The sequence below is a fragment of the Pagrus major genome, chromosome 1 (assembly GCF_040436345.1).
Source record: "Pagrus major chromosome 1, Pma_NU_1.0".
In the NCBI taxonomy this organism is placed as follows: domain Eukaryota; kingdom Metazoa; phylum Chordata; class Actinopteri; order Spariformes; family Sparidae; genus Pagrus; species Pagrus major.
Genome location: NC_133215.1, coordinates 38,209,105 through 38,223,686, shown reverse-complemented (window position 1 = coordinate 38,223,686; position 14,582 = coordinate 38,209,105).

The following is a 14,582-nucleotide window of genomic DNA, read 5'->3' as shown; positions in this document are numbered from 1 at the left end:
AAAAAGGTAAGCGCTGTCAGACTCGGGGAGGGGTGAAGTACGCTCAGGGCTGGACTGGGCCATTTTTTTAGGCCGGGCATTTTTTACTTAGGCCAGGCCACCACCTGTTTTTTTTTTTTTTTTTTTTGGGGGGGGGGGGGGTATTTATTTATTTATTTCATTCATTTATTCGGGGTGGGTAATTTCATTCAGCTTCGATACTTACATCTAAGAATGAATAGAAATTATATAATAACATTGGTTATATATAAATACTGTATACCATAAATGATATATAATTGCAATCCAATTCATCATAAAACAAGAAATGGCTCGATACAAAAGGTGGAAATTTGATACCGCAATACACAAAAACGCCAATACATGGCGATGTCATCTATTGGCAGTAGGTCACATTACTTTTAGACATAAGTCCTTTCATTCAGCCTGGTTACTTAAATGTAAGCATAAATTAAATTTATATAATAATGTGTACTATATTAACATTGTATACCATACATGTCATTACTTGTTTATGATTCAATTCATTATATAAAACAAGAAATGACCGGACAAATGGCTGGATACAAAGGTTACACTTTTGAAATACACAAAAAGGCCAATACACCGCAATACACAAAAAGGCCAATACATGGTGACAGCAGTCCATCTCACTACAAGACACATGTAGCAGAAAGGGTTTCTTTTATTTCCAATTTGTGTGGCTTGTCAATGACTTAAGTAAAATGTTAGATATATGAAATTCTGTCAGGCCTCTTTTTAGTATAAAAGAAATGATGATTCAGATTATAATAGAAAATGATCGTTTATTTTCATAAGGACTAAATACTTACTTTGCACAACATAAATAATGAATTAAATACACAATTATAGATCAAGAATATGAATAATATAACAAACAGGAATTATAAAACTCTACAGGATCTGGTAACGTAACTTAAATGACAATAAGAGCTTTCAAATGAAAACTGAAACACACACAAACACACAGTGTGTGTCAAAAAAAAGGCCAAATAAATGTGGAGTGTGAATGTAACCTCCACTTTGCTAGGCGGCAGTCGTGCGCCAGCTATGAAACAAAAGGCACGTGGTATCCATGAATTGCATATACGAAAGGGTGTGGATTACGAACACGCCCACAAAAACACAAAAAGACAACTTTCAAATGGAACCTGAAAACTCACCTCACTCCCTCTCTCTCTCACTCACTCACTCACTCACTCACTCACTCACTCACTCACTCTCTCTCTCTCTCTCTCTCTCTCTCTCTCTCTCTCTCTCTCTCTCTCTCTCTCTCTCTCTCACACTCACACACACACACACACACACACACACACACACACACACACACACACACACACACACACACACACACACACATTCTAGCCTGTCCTGCCTCTTCCCAATAGGAACACGAATCCGCAGAAAAACCAATCCAAAGGAACCTGAAAAAAGTGAAAAGACATAAGATTGAAAGTTGAGAAAAAATGACACAGGTGATCATAGCAATGGTATTAATACTCTACAAAAACGGTTAAAGACAGTCACACAGTATGTGTACAGATTCTAATGATTTCTTTACAGTAAAGGTAGATGCTAAACGTTTGGAATAAGTATCTTATATTACCTCATCAGGCTACAAAAGCAGCATTTTCACTCACCACAATTCCACGGGAACCTTAAAAAAAGTGAAAAGACAAAAGATTGAAAGGTGAGAGGAAATGACGCAGGTGATCATAGTGATGGTATTTCTACTCTACAAAAACAGTCTAAGACAGTGACAACGTATGTGTGCAGACCTAATATGTTCTAATTCTAAATTACACTGAAACACTAACGCTCGTTTGCACTAAAGGTAGATACTTAACTTTTATTTGCAATGTACTTTGTTTAAGGACAATTAAATTTAATTTAATCTGATCTGACACATAAGGAATGTTTTGAATTAATTTCCTCATCCTTCCTATTTTACCTGATTAGGCTACAAAAGCAGCTTTTTCATCATCTCACTCTTCTCGGCTACTCTGTCAATGACCACATCAGTATCAAGAGACATGAGAATGTCCTTTTCACTGGCCATAAGCATGAATGCCTCCAGCTTGTTTGCAGTCAGGCTGCTTCGGAGTCTGCTTTTAATAAATTTCAGGGTAGAAAAGGATCGTTCACAGGCCACCTGAGTGAGGGAGAGGGTCAGCAGGTACTTGTATGCAAGCCCAAGGACATTGTAGGCATTGGAGAGCATGTTGAACCTCCTGAGTACTTGATAGCAGCAGAGTGGGCAATTCTTGCATGTATCGCATACTTTGCTCTCGATTTCACTGTACTCCTCCGATGCATCCTCTGCAGTCCTGGTCTTGTATTCATCCACATGGGACTCCTTCAGCCTGTCCCACTGCGCAGCAAAACTCTTCAATTCATTCTGAAGGTTATTGACTGTTGCCCTGCAGTCAAATTTCAGGAGATGTGTGCTCAGGTCTTTAAGTGCACTGCTAGGAAGGGGAACGGTTCTGACCTCATCAAACTTTCTGGGGTCCAGCCAGGCCAAGTCAGCAACAAGAGTGCCATGTGTGAGGAATCGCCTGTGAATGGCCTCTATGGCGACGTCCAGTATGGGATTGTGTACCTTCACCTCATATAATTTTTCAGCACTGATAGGGGACTCATCTTCGGCCATCTCTCCAGCCATACATCTTCTTTTTTTGGCCCTTTTCTTGGGTAGTGCAGCCTCCACTTCCACGTCTATGTTGTCCTCCCTCTCCTCCAGTTCCTCATTCGTCCATTTCACAAATGTGTTGGCAGCCGCCTTCACAGTTGTAAAATCTCGTGCGATGCCTTTGAGGCCCTCTTGTGTTGCGGTCACCATACGATGAGCAGAGAGGATGTCCATTCCCGGAGATTGTAGATACTTGGACAGAGGAGTTGTCTGCTCAAATACTCTAAGGAAAATCTGTGCCGTTAAGATGGTCTCGTGCTTTAAGAGACTCTCCTTAAAGCCTCGTGCTCTGGCACGAACAGCTGACTTTTCCTTTTCTTTTTTCTCAATGGCTTCCAAAGTGAGGACAGCATCGATGAAGAGCCCATCCTCTGGCTTCCCAAAATGCCCGAAGATTTTTTGTAGTGCGTCATGCTTCGCCCACCACCGTGTCTCCCCAATTGGGCTCAGGCGCCTGTGTCTGTTTTCTTCCTGCTGGGTTTTCTGCCAAAGAGTAACCCTCTGGTATGATTCCCTAATGAAGACAGCGATGTCATTAATTAGGCCGAAAAGAGAACCACTTTCAATGACTGCCTGAGTTGTTTCGGCTAGGACAAGATTCAAGACATGTGCATAGCACCACACATGTACATGTGTTGGAGACTGAGCGGTCATCAGTGTTGAAAAGCCTTTGTACTGCCCCTGCATATTTTATGCCCCATCAGTTGCATTGCCAATGCACATCTCCTTATCCAGCTTCAGGCGCTGAAAAACTGCTGAGATCAAATCAACAAAGGACTGCCCTGTGGACGCTTCACACCTCACTAGTGCCACCAGCCTCTCCTGCACAGCCTCATTGACATATCTTAATATAATTGAACACTGATCATGGCCTGTAATGTCTTGTGTTGTGTCGAGCTGAATAGAAAACATCCCTGCTTCCTGGACATCACTGGCGATGCGTAGTTGGATAAAGTGCCCAATTGCCTCAACCACAGAGTCTACTGTCGTTTTGGAGAGTAGTGTGATAAGGGAGCCTCTGCCTCTTCCACTGGACTGTTTTAAGGCCTTGCTCCTCTCAATGCAGTAGTTCAAATGCTCTCTTAGGCAGAGGTCATATTTTCCGAGCAATAGAACTAGCTCAAGGAAATTGCCATGGTCTATGTTGAGGTCGTCTAGGGTGTATGCGGCTTCATTCCTTCCATGCCTGTAGCTCAGCCCTCTCTTCCCCATCAACTTCACGATATCCACAACTCTCTCCAAAACTTGCCGTCTCTTTTTCACCTGTTCCCTATGTGCCGATATTTGGCTGCCAGCGAACAAGGTGCTGATGTCTCCTTTTGAGCATCTCAAAAAGAATGCTTCAGCACAGGTCTGGTGTGTAGTGCTCTTCTCGTGCTCCTGTATGCGAACATGAATGTGTCGCCAATCTGTCATGCCAGTAATAAATGGACTAGTATCACTCATCTTTGCAAATGCCAGACACACAAAACAGAACAGAGAATGACGCTCTTTGCAGTATGTGATCCACTTCCTGCTCGTCCCATCCTTACGGGTAAACACCTTCTTTACCACTGCATTGGTAGTGTTCTGCTGTGGGTGCTGATCTAAGAATGCCTGTAAAAAGGCAGGCCCTGGGCGAGCAAAGTAGTCGATGCCTTGACGCTCTACCTCTGGCTCTTCTGTGTCTCTCTCTGGCTCTTCTGTCTCTCTCTCTGGCTCTTCTGTCTCTCTCTCTGGCTCTTCTGTCTCTCTCTGCTGACCTTCTGTATATTGTTCAGTCTCTCTCTCCTGCTCTTCCGTCCCTGTCTCTATGACTTTTTCTACCAACTCTTTCTCCTGCTCTTCTGGTTCTCTCAACTTTTCCCTCTTCTCACTTGCACACTTCTCTGCGGATGTTGAATCAACCTGATGGACCAACACACCCCAAAGTTCCTTGATTAAAATATTTGAAAACACATCCATAGGACTGACATGTGATATGAGTACACTAGGGTATTTACAGTATAGTACTATGGTAGGTATGTACAGTATAGACAGTAGTAATGATATGAGTACACTAGGGTATTTACAGTATAGTACTATGGTAGGTATGTACAGTATAGACAGTAGTAATGATATGAGTACACTAGGGTATTTACAGTATAGTACTATGGTAGGTATGTTCACTATAGACAGTAGTAATGATATGAGTACACTAGGGTATTTACAGTATAGTACTATGGTAGGTATGTTCACTATAGACAGTAGTAATGATATGAGTACACTGGGGTATTTACAGTATAGTACTATGGTAGGTATGTACAGTATAGACAGTAGTAATGATATGAGTACACTAGGGTATTTACAGTATAGTACTATGGTAGGTATGTACAGTATAGACAGTAGTAATGATATGAGTACACTGGGGTATTTACAGTATAGTACTATGGTAGGTATGTACAGTATAGACAGTAGTAATGATATGAGTGCACTAGGGTATTTACAGTATAGTACTATGGTAGGTATGTACAGTATAGACAGTAGTAATGATATGAGTACACTAGGGTATTTACAGTATAGTACTATGGTAGGTATGTACAGTATAGACAGTAGTAATGATATGAGTACACTAGGGTATTTACAGTATAGTACTATGGTAGGTATGTTCACTATAGACAGTAGTAATGATATGAGTACACAGTACTTCACACCCATAAGTACAAATATTCCAACACCCCCACCTCTGCCATCTTAATGACAGATGTATGAGTGACCCCGGTAGACGACACTTCACCCCCTCTTAATGACAGATGTGCGAGAGAACTTAATTTCAGGTCAGAGGCGAAATAAATCCATCAAACTGCCAGTCCAACTAGCCATGATGAAACAACCTGCCTGCTAGCTAGCATGCACACCATTTGCCCAGGTTGCATTGCTTAATGGCTAGGTTACATGACTGGCAGAGTTAGCACCAATGAAATTAATATCCAATTATAATACATATCTGAGTGATGACAGAGACAGGTGTGACAGATGTCCATCTCTGTCTTACACAGATATCTGATTTATGAACCAGTTAGGTTGCAGTTTATCAATTATACTCACAGTGATCATGGCCGTAGTGCTCCCCGGGTCCACCTGTTGACCTTCTCCGCCACTTGAAGCTGCCGCAGATGTTGAATCTCCGCGTCCAGAAGATGCAAACATATCGAATATTTTTCTACATTTTGCAGCATCCACCTGGAGGGCCATTCTCTTTTGGTCCCTAGCTCTTTCAGCGCCACCCTTTCTCTTTTTGCCATCCATGGTCAGATAAGCTACTATAAACTACTTTTTATCACGCTCGGTCTTAGCTGTTTTTACAGGCACCTTGTAGCCCGAGAGGGAGGGGACCTGCCGGGCAGACCCTGCCCTCAGCTCATTGGTCCAGCAGCTACATCAGTCATGAACAATGGGCCGAGCTACCAGTTTATGCACCAATAGGAGGGCTTATATACCGTCATTCGCCTACAACGGTATGTTAAATTGTTATTATATTTCACGTCGTAAAATAAATAAAATAAATAAAAATAACGCAGGCCAGTAGGCCAGAAAGCCTCGCAGGCCACCGGGACAATGCCCGGTTTGCCCGTATTCCCAATCCGGCACTGAGTACGCTTCACCTTCCCGTCCAGCTAAGTACCTCTCTCAAACATTTGACACGTGTAGATGCCAGTTCCTACGCCTCAGTCAAATTCTGTTTGTGTGTTTCTTTAGTTAATTTTGGCTTATTACATGTGTGGTTTATTTTTTTTGTTTTTGTAGTATATTATTTTGGAATTGACCATCTGCGTCTGGGGGACATATTCAGGCTGTGCCTTGGGACTGGCTAGGCATAAGAGGCAGGAGTCAGCTTGTAAACTTGTGGATTTCTGTGCCTGCTAACATAGGCCTCCTTATCTAGGCATTCGTCCATCCTCCCCTGGCCCCGCTGTCACCTGCTCCATGGACCAGAAGAGAGGCAGCCTCCACTGATCTTTGGACTGTTGTTTTTAGGACTCTTTTTAACATATTTTTATTCACTGGTTTTTAACTACTAAATTGTATTTCTGTTTACTTTATGTTGACTGGCGTGTTGATTGACCATGCTCCTCAGTAGAACTCTAAGATTTCAAACTGGGGTTTCACCCCGTCACACTTGTGTGCTACACGTGTGAAAGGCCAAGTCCACTGTTTGGAGGTCCTGGGAAGATTATATCTGTGAATATAGTTTGAATTGTATTTGTGAGCCGATGTTGTTAGATGGTATTTATGACGTTCATTTATATAGCCTTTGAACTGGATGTTTTACAAATGTGCTGATGTTGCCTATTTCTGTGTCCTATAGTTATGAGAGGGAAGCATCAGTTCACAGCAGAACCATGCCCTGATGTTTCCATTATTTTGCAGTCCCCCTCTGACAGGTGAGTGTAACTTGATGCTGATAGCAACATGGATCTGACCACTGTTATTCATGTAATATTTGTCTTTGATGGATACATTTCATATATGCATGTGTGCTTCTTTCATATCAAGTTGGTTTGTTTTATGTGCATGAATGTGCTCTTTAGCAGAGATACAATATGAAAAGGAATGGCATCATTTCTTTAGCTGCACCAGGAAAATACTTCAAGTACTGGTTCTAACAGTCACGTGATAGCTTACTATTGCATATTAAGACATTTTTTAAAAGAAAATAGACTCTGCATTTCAATTCATGATCTGACTGTCAGCTGACCATAGTAGAATTTGGGAAACACAGAATGCACCTGACAATCCCCATAGATAATCGCTTGCCACCCATCACATAAGCTTCCAATCACCCCCCTAACTCCAACATTCCTGTGTTGTCTTTAACAGAATCAATAACATTTCATGCCCCATAAACACATTTAGATGTAACTTTATGTCCTGTAAACACATTTAGTTCTCCATCCTTATCCAGTTTTCTGTAATTATAGTTTTTGCAGAGATGATGGAACTCCTTTCTTTTAGGCCAAGTACTCAAAGGTGTACAACAAAGTCCAGCAAGTAGAGCTTGTACACACTACTGTCAAAATGCATAGGAAAAAAATGAGAACGTTAAACTATGTAAATTACTCATTAGTCATACATTTTGCTAACCCCCCAAAAAGTAGAATTGGTAAATATGAAATGACTGTAAATAGCACAATTCTGATGTAACACGGGCTATTTCTGGTTGTTTTTAGTAATATTTGTATAAGCAGTTAGGGCATAGGCAGTTGTCAGACAGGGCGCGTTCATGGTTTGGGGGGAGTGGCTTTAGATAGGCCTGAGTGCACCGTCCAATGATTGATGTCAACTCCAAGTTGTTCTGTTTTAAAGGTTTTATTGAATTCCTCATGGAACGAAAACTGGTAAAGACTGTGAGCAAAATGTGCACTCACAGGTCACCCCCTCTCTCCAACACCGATATCCAGGTGACAGGTTAAATTATATAGTTTAATTAAGGGGTCCCTCCCACATCATGTCAACACACCAAAAGAAGTGAAAATAAACAAGAAAACAAATCTAATGCAAATATATGGCTCCTACAATGATATGATGTTTTGCATGTTAGAGCTTCCACGATGACAGCATAGTTGACTGATGATGCAGTCACGCCAGAGTGAAGCACATCATCCTGTCAGAGGGCGACGGGAGGGCAACCAGCAGTGTCCAAGGAAGCGGAGGCAAAGGCCGTGGACATGGAGAGCGACAGGTCAAGGAGCAGACGTTCATACGTCTTCCAGCTCAAAGGATTGCACATGAGCAGGTCAGCATCTAAAGTAGAACATTACTGGTCCTTTTTTTTTTTTTTTTTTTTTCCTGATAAACACCACCTACCACTATTTGTGTTTGTACAGTATATTGACCAGGCATGTAACTTGGACACACAAGTGCCCTAATCAGAATCACATTTTTTGCCAAGCAGTTTTACACCATTTGTGTTTTGGTGCCTAACAATAAATACAGTAAGTAGAAAAATGTTAAGAGGGGCTGGTACTTCAAAAAACATGTTATATAAACTGGGACATCTGTACAGTTTTGTCCAGGAATGTCTAAAGTATTGACCATTGAAAGTGTATATGTTTACAGTATGCTGAGGACAGTCGAGCTCTGTTCTGTGTGTGTGTTGCCTGATTCTCATTCCACCCTCCTTCCTCTCTACCTGAGCAAACCTGAGTGTTATCAGTGATTGGCTTGAGTGGGGGAGGTGATAAGAGGGTAGAGAGTGCAGGGACAAGTGAGCTGGAGATCACACACATGAGCAGCAGCACACTTGTGAGGAGTGTTTTCTCCTCTTCTCAAACAGGTTGGTTTCTCACCCTCATGCACGTTTAGGTGCTGGGGTTTTGTTTTTATAGTTTACTGTTAGTTTGGGCTGGAGGTTACCGGTGGTTCAGTTATTTATCTCTTTTTGTTTTAGGATTAGTTTTCCATTTAGGGGGAACGACGGCCCACTGCTTGGTTGGTCCAGCATCTTCCCATCTTTTGGCCGGGATCTTCAGCCCCCTTTTTGTTTTGTTATTCCTGGGTTTCTTTTGGGAATAATTTGAACAACTTAATAAAAACCTGTGAGTTAACTATAAACCTTGTGTCTGGTGTCCTTAATATGTTGTCCTCAAACCCCTTTTGAGCCTTAGTTTTGACTTTTATGAATGGAGGCCGTAACATTGCTCATCCATTGCTTTACAGGCCAGAATTCAAGGACTATGTTTGGAGCAATCACATTAAGTGCTGGAACTCTGCCTGACACCCATTTATTTGTCGTTCTATAGACGGGTTTCTTGTGTACAAACAATACTAGGTGCGCGGACAACCAGGGGGCAAAAGACTGCTTCGGAGTGAACTGATATCAATGTAGATGCCGTATTGTTTAGTTCTCCCTGACACAATTGCAATAAAATGTCATTTCATTGAAAAATCGCTTTCTTTCATTGCATCAGAAAAACACTTGCTGAAATGTCCATGAATTTCACTCAATTTACCAGGTTGTGACGGTTGTTTTGGATGTCTACAATATCGGGAGCAGGGTGGTAATGTTAGTGAACACTAACAAAGTCAAAGTAAAAATGTTTATGATGAGGCTACTTTACGGCCTGCCAACATTTAGAAGGGAAAAAAACCCGCCAATGTCACTGTAAATATACTTTACACTACAGGTCTGACAGCTCGTTAGCTAGGTCTTGACAGAGATGGCTCAGACCAATTATATCAACAGCCTCAGCAGCTCAGACTGCACCGATTACCTGAACAAACTGGTCCTCAGTACTGGTGAGAAATTACCAGACTCATAATATTCCGAGTGAGGAATGGATTTCAGATGTCCAAATGGCCAGCTATTATATGGCCCGACATATACAATTATCTAATTGAGAGGCCTAGTGTGTACACTAAGGACAGTTTGCATGCATACAAATCTTTAGACGCGTATAATTATGTACTTTGTGGTCATGTGCAAAACTTAAAATTTTATGACCCGAGTTCAGGGTTTTGCGCTTTGAGGGCAGGTGTCCTGCCCAGCCAGAGACAGGGAGTAAAGGCAAAACCTTATGATGCCTGGGTGTACATGCACAGGGATCTAGGGTACATCCTAACCGCACTTGCAGGGCAAGTCTCACACAGCAGATATTGTGAGCTTATGATTTCACTTACTTTTACTAATAGATCTATCCATTGCACCAGTCTCGCTTCTTGTTGCAGTCATGCTGCAGCCATCATGTGCCAAGTTGAACTGTCAGGGCGCAGACGCACCAAGGAGGAGGTCGCCTGCACTTCCCAACCAAATCGTTGGAAGGACATATCCCGAAAAAAGGTTGAGCCACAAAAGTTGAAAAACATCAACTTCAGCCAACCAAAGCGACACCTGACAGAGCTGCCTCAAGTCCATCACACACCAACACCCCAAAATATACCAGGTAGCCTATGAGAGTGAAGTAACGCGCTGATACTCTGAACTATTACGCACAACCGTCCGCAGTGGACTGATGCATCAGGAGAGTGATATGTAGGTTATTATATTATTAGTATAATTTACGCAGTGTGCGCGTAAATTAACCCATGAGACCCCCTGACCCCCTAAGACACCCCCTCAAAAGCAAAATTTGAGGGGGGTCTCAAATTTTGTCAAAAAATAAAAGGCGATTGCACAGGAGCAGACAGATATGACGTATGGTAATGTTTATGGGCAACAAAGTCACTGTTAACAAAATCAACATCTATCTGTCCCTTCAAAATAAAGTTCGTGACGTGTGTGATTGGAGCAGCTGCTGACAGATGTGCAGCTGACAGTGACAGTTTCATTAAACCTGAGCCAGCATCCGACCCTCCCTCGTTCACGTCGTGACGTCTCATGGACATATAAAGGCATAAACCTCTGTATATTCTGTGTTCTTCCTCTCTTCAACTGTCTCGTTTCAGTTTTGCCGGTGTCGGTCGGCAACTGTGAAATCTGGTGCGCACCTCTTTCTCTCTCGCATGCTCACTCGCTCACTCTCGATCCGCATATGAAAAATAAAAACTAGTGAGGAAGAAATAGGCCCACAGCGTGGTTGCTGTGGTCACAAGGAGTTATTGGGCTGCCTAATAACTCCCTGTGACCACGGCTGGTCACCAGTTCTCGCGCCTCACCTGTCAACATCTCTATGAACAGAACTACGGGCTTCTTTTATTTATTTATTTTTGTTGGGGGCAACAATCGGAAGATGGGGACGCCCCGAGTATTGACGGGTATTTCGCACACTGAATTTATGTAATAATACACCAATAATTTCACATTTTTTTCTGCAGGGATAAATTAAACGCAATATTTACATATTAAGCATTTTAATAAAATCATAGCCTAAATGTTATTTTAAAATTACTCCCTCTCATGTGAAAATCCTTACATCTATACATTTCCTCCTTCACTCAACAATTAGAACGGAAGATCTTCAGGCACTCAAAAACACGTCCAGACGCTGCTTTGTTCACATCAATCAACACAGCTGCAGACTCAGACACAGCGAATCTGGATCAGAACTACCTGAGCCCCTAACAGCTATGTATGACCCATCAGCTAGGGACCTGTCGTCAGCTGACCTTCAGGAGAAGTGCAAAAAGAGCTATGGAAAAATGAGAGGGCAATGCACAATTGACAGACTGGAGCACCTACAGGATGTAACTAAAGAACAGGCTAAGTGCACAACATGGGGACTCCACAGAGTGTGTCAAGTCCTCCTTTAGTTCAATTTCCAAAGGACACAGGGACAACTCAAATTTCTGACTCAATCTTTTATTTTCCTTTTGGCTTTGTCAGTTGATTGGTCTTTTCAGTAAATTAGGTTGTAAACCTTTAAAAGACAGAGAAACAAAAGTTAACATTTTAATTAAACATTTTAATTAAACATTTTAAATGAATTTTAAATGAATTCAAACATTTAATTAAGCATTTTAAATGAAGTTTTAACATTTAACAGAATTTTAACATTTTTAACTTTGTATTATCCTTTTGTATCTTATACTTATAATTTTCCAAACTCAAAATGATATATTATTTTAGCACAAACTCATTTAACACAAAATCAGTGAAGTCACTGCTGCAATGTGTTCCTTAACCAATCTACATGCAGTCAAATAAACTTGAACATATTAAGCAGCATTTCAAACATCATGAAAGTAAATAAAACATTTCACCGACCATTGGCGTCTTTGGACTGAACCTTTGAGTGATCTTGGCGCTTCTTCTCTCTGAAGTTTGTTTGTCTGAATGACTGAGATCCTCCATGTCATCACAGGTGCTCCAAATCAGTGACAATGACTGATTCAAGTAACCAGCAGCCAGATTGCTGCTGCTGGTGCACTCTGGGAAGTGTAGTTGAGACCCCTTCCTGAGATTCAGCTCAACAGAGTGGGACGGGTAACAGGCAGTACCTTTCACAGGGTTGTTAAGTGTAAAGACACCTCAGTTGAAAGTGTTGTGAAACAGATCATGCAATATGCAGCCACAGATCTGACTGTTCCAGCTGTCATGTGGGGAAGGCAAATGGAAGATACTGCACGTAAAAATTATGAAACAGAAATGAAGAAAATACCCATTAACTTTAATGTAAAACCAGTGGGTCTAACAGTGAGAGCAGATGAGCCATACCTGGCTGCTTCTCCTGATGGGGTATTCTCCTGTGACTGCTGTGGAACAGGCCTGCTAGAGATAAAGTGTCTATAGAAATACATGGAGGGACTAGAGGGGTCAGAGTCTGATGCATCCTATTGCCTTGATGGAAACTATGATCTGCGACCCACCCACCCATATTACTCACAGATTCAGTTACAAATGTATGTTTGTCAAATGGACATATGTGATTTCATGGTGTGGACAAAGACAAGCAGCATCATTTGCCAGCTACGGAGAGATGAGCCCTTTCTACAAGACACTCTTCCCAAGGCTGAATCTTTCTTCATGGACCACCTCCTCCCAGAACTTGTCTGCCGCTGCAAAGACCCCGAAGAGATCAAATGTCTGTACTGCAAAACGCCAAGCTTTGGCAAAATGATCAAGTGCACAGACTGCTGCCAACACTTTCACTATGCATGTGTGAACATTACCAGATACTCCAAAAAATGGAAATGTGGATGCAAATAGATACATTCAACGATGGTAAATACTGGATGCTGGACAACAGCACGTGAGGAAAAACTGATGTAATGAGCAAAGATGAATAGGTACACCTGACAAAATCTAACTGACTTCATTACTGTTAACACAACATCTGACTCTTTAAGTGTTCATTTATTTTTTTCTTAATGTACATTTACATAAAATCACCAGAAAGAAGTGCAGTTTGAGTTCTGCAGACAATGATAATACTCAAAACTTAGCTGAAAGCTAGAAAAAAAACAAAAACATTTCCAGGTATAAATGTTAGATGAGATCATATAGTATTAATTATTTACACTTGTCATTGTTGAGATGTACATTTAATTTTCATTGCATTACATTGCATTCAATATATTGCATTTACAACATTGTCAGTGCATGTTAATATTTACTGTGTCAGCTTTAAAAGCAGTTTCTCCTAAATGGTCCCTTAACCTTGGTCCTAAAATGGCCATTATCATAAATAAATAAAGTAGCTCTGTGTGCGTGGTTCTCAACCTTTTTGTACTCTGAATGATCCTGTCTGATCAAATTTAGTTATTCATAAGAAAGTGAAGAGAGAGAGACAGAGAGAGCAAGTAGTGAGTGATCATTGCCCTCATTAGCCCTTAAAAGCCTGACACAATCATGGAAAGTAATGTACATCTCCTTGACTCTAAACACAGTTATCGCTGGGCCACCACAGCCCCCCTAAGGTTCGTAAGACCAGCACATATGGTTAAAATGTCATCTAGCATATTGACTTGGCTGATGGGTATGATAGTGTTCAGTATCTGAAAGGTTTTAAGCTGACCTATAACTCGTTCAACATGTATGCGGACTCTTGACAACTGACCTGAAGTGTCAACACAAGAACCTGGCAACTGAGATTTCCCCTTCATGAAACTTGGGATTCTTAATGTTGCTCCTACACTGGCCAAATCCTCTCTAACAAGGAAACCTCTATCTGCAAGGATTTCGTCACCATGCTCAAGTTTACCCAAAAAGCCAGAATCTAAAGTTATTACCTTGTCAGAGGCACGACCTCCCCACCCACTAGACCAGGCATCACCAAATGGCGGACCTCGGTCCGGACCCGGACCGAGTGATGGTTCTGTCCGGACCCGTGAGCCGTGACCAATCTCTGATAAATTTACGAGAATAGTCGATTTTCATGGAGCATTTTTTTTGACGGTCGCAACTATAGTCGGCGGGCGCTGCTACTCGAGTTAATACGGCAATAGCGTCACTCAGTTGAGCCAATCAAATCCT